Source organism: Coenobita brevimanus, chromosome 3 (genome assembly GCF_032717465.1).
Source record: "Coenobita brevimanus isolate Jiangsu-jjx chromosome 3, ASM3271746v2, whole genome shotgun sequence".
In the NCBI taxonomy this organism is placed as follows: domain Eukaryota; kingdom Metazoa; phylum Arthropoda; class Malacostraca; order Decapoda; family Coenobitidae; genus Coenobita; species Coenobita brevimanus.
In genome coordinates, this window is record NC_136956.1 from 21,856,703 (window position 1) to 21,859,789 (window position 3,087).

The 3,087-nt window shown below is 43.3% G+C and overlaps 1 non-coding gene across 1 annotated transcript; it reads right to left on the reverse strand.

Moving 5' to 3' along the window:
• Positions 1 to 911: 911 nt before the first annotated feature.
• LOC145394257 (5S ribosomal RNA) lies at positions 912 to 1,030 on the reverse strand. The gene has a single exon (XR_013896346.1). It is a non-coding gene; the product is annotated as a 5S ribosomal RNA (ribosomal RNA).
• Positions 1,031 to 3,087: the final 2,057 nt, after the last annotated feature.

A 3,087-nucleotide genomic window follows, 5' to 3' on the forward strand; every position in this document is an offset into this window, starting at 1 on the left:
TGTCTTGGTAGCATTGGTATACTCACTGGTGTAGGCCTTGATTTTGTCCTTGGCATTTTCGTTGCCGGAGAGGGTTGATATGGCCAGGCCGTACTCCTGTCTTATTTTACTGTCTGACCAGCCTTCTTTATCTATCTATCTATCTATTGCCAGACGCCTCAATCCCGTTTGGGGTGGCCACAAACAAATCGCCTCCAAGTCGCCCTGTCCCCCGCCATTTCACTGCCCTGCTCCCAACTCACACCCCCCTCTCTCATATACCTCTCCACCCCATCCCTCCATCTCATCCTCGGCCTCCCCCTCCCTCTTCCCCCCTCCACCTCACTCACATACACTCTCTTCGTCAGTCTTTCACCCTCCATCCTCTCCACATGGCCAAACCACCTCAGTGTGTTCCTCATAACGCTTCCTATCACATCCACATCCACACCACAACGCTCCTTTATATCCTCATTCGTCAGCCTGTCTCTCCATGTGACTCCACAGCCTTCCTTATGCTGCTGGATTATCTCTCTTCTTCTCTATGATGACTTTTGAATTTGATGGGAGGCATGATGTGTACTTAATTGAACATTGAGAGAACATATGAGGCATGTGGATGCCGGTGACGCGGGGTTGGTGTTTGTTATTGTTGTGATTAGCTTGGCCACCTACCAGCCACTGCGCGAGTTTCGCCACGTGCAAAATTAAAATTTCTTTTATGAGTTTGTTATTATTTATTATTTTTGTTACTTATTCAATATGGAGGTTTGGAAAATGTCAAGGTTGATGTAATATCAGTTCAGATACATTCATTCATTGCCAGACGCCATGTATCCCAAACGGGGTGGCCAACGGCTTAGAGTTAATTGTTTTACAGGGAGGGGCACTAATCCTCCACCAACCCCACTTGACACGTAGGAAGAACGTTATGCCAACAGCATCTGGTGTTCCCAGGCGGTCACCCATCCAAGTACTAACCAGACCCAACGTTGCTTAACTTCGCTGATCGAACGGGAAGCGGTGTACTCAACGTGGTATGGCCGTTCGCTAGTGATTATTGTAGTACATTATTTTAGTTTACCTGAAACCAGTTTCATGGTTATGAGATGTAAGGGGTCATGGTTAAGTATGGATATGTGAATTTACTGGTAAATATATGCCCTTTTTTTTTTTTTTTTTTACCGTCAGGTGGGTTGAGGTAGGGTCTAGAAAGCAAGAAAAAAAAAAAAAAAGCATGATGAGAGAACTAATCAGCAGCATCCCGGTGCAATGGGCCACACACTCGTTGACTCACCATTCAAGCCTCCGTAATCCTGGTGTAGCCTTTACATTAAGCTTAATAGTTTCCTATCGCACAGAACCAATCCAACAACTGAATCTCTTTTCAGTTCACTTTTCAGGTTGACTCTCATAAAATGCAGGCATGCAGCAGGTCTCTTTGGAATGGCTCGTGATGTACTGTGTGTTGCAGTTTGGAGGATAGTTGTCCCCAGCCACACTCACTTTGAGGTGAATTCAGTCATTTGCAATTTATTGCATTGTACAGTAATATGGTGCTGAAGAGTGATTCCTTCACTTGATGGCAGCACTGATATAACATTAACCAGGCTTCACCACTGCCTGGGTGTACAAATATCCCTCATCTCCCTCCCTGTTCATGAAAGGGGGAGGATGGACTGCAGGAGAGGGGCAACTCTATTGGGCTCACACTTGGATGAACCTGGGATCACAGTATCAACAGTCTTAATTTAATTCTGGTGTATGTTTGCTTCAGTTTGTTTAATTTCGTTTCATAGCGTATGCTTAACCTTTTTCATTTTAACTTAATTAGGTTATACAGCAGGAGTGGAAAGCCTTTATAGAAATCTTAGGTTAATCATAAATACTTGAACTGGCTAATCCCCCATTAATCATACTTGTTTGAATGTATAAATACTGTATTCTCTTAACTGAAAGGAATAACATTATTGTAGTGAGTAAATAAAATGCTTATGTAGGAGTGTAATTATTAGATGCTGGGTAGTCTAGTGGTTAAAATGACCCAGATGGGGTGATGCTGCTGCTGATGGTGATTTTAACTTCAAAGTGGATGGAAGATGAGTTGAACTGAGAAGGGACTGTGGTTAGATTATTGATGATGATTTTTATTTCAGAGCCATGGATGGGAAGAAGGGACCAGAAGTCATATTTGCTGTGAGTCTTAAGCATCAGCCTGCATGTTGAAGGTGCCTTCTTCCTGCATTCCACCATCTTCCATTGGGGGCATAGGGAGGGAATTGAGAGACATTTGTATAAGCAGACAGTAGAACTGCCCAGTCATATCAGTGTCACCACATGAAGGCAGCCCTCCCCAGCACCGTAAAATGTAAGTACAGTATTTATGTTGAGTGAATGATTGTGTGAGTGAATGGATGGGAAGAAGAGGTTGAGCTGATTTTGATCACTATCGCTAGTTCTCCCTGTCATATTTTTCTCTGTTTTTGTTTTCTGGACCCTACCTCACCATGTATTTAGGTGGGAAAAAGTGGTTGGGATGATGATGACAATGATGGTGATAAGGAATAGCTCTCCCTGTCATGTTTTTCTTTCTGGATCCTGCCTCATCCCATATTTCAGTGGGAAAAAAGGGATTGATGGTGATGATTGGTTTTCTCTCTGTCAACTGTGAGCAAAATTTTTCCATCTTTTCTATGCAAGCTGTGGAATTCAAAGTTGCCACATGAAGTATGTTTATGTAACAGCAGTATGAAGCACCTTGCCATGGGAGGGACCCTGGTGAGGCACTGTCCACCACAAGGGTCTGTACTGCCATGGTGTATGTACTGTACTGTACCTGTAGGGTGGCCCCACTGTGGTCGATAAGTCAGCTTGGCCATATAGACCAGGGTTAAGCGGTTCGTTTTGTTTCGTTTCGTTTTTAAAGGCTCCAACATGCTTGCAGAAAGGATCTTATCGTATGTCATTTGGGAAAGAATATTAAATGTGGAAGTCAGAACACATTGCTGGCAGAGGAGTGTTGATGAACTTTTGATCATGGCTCTACATTAATTATATTTTCCCCTTGACCTTAAAACAAGAGTGGAAGGTTTAGAAAATGTCTACATT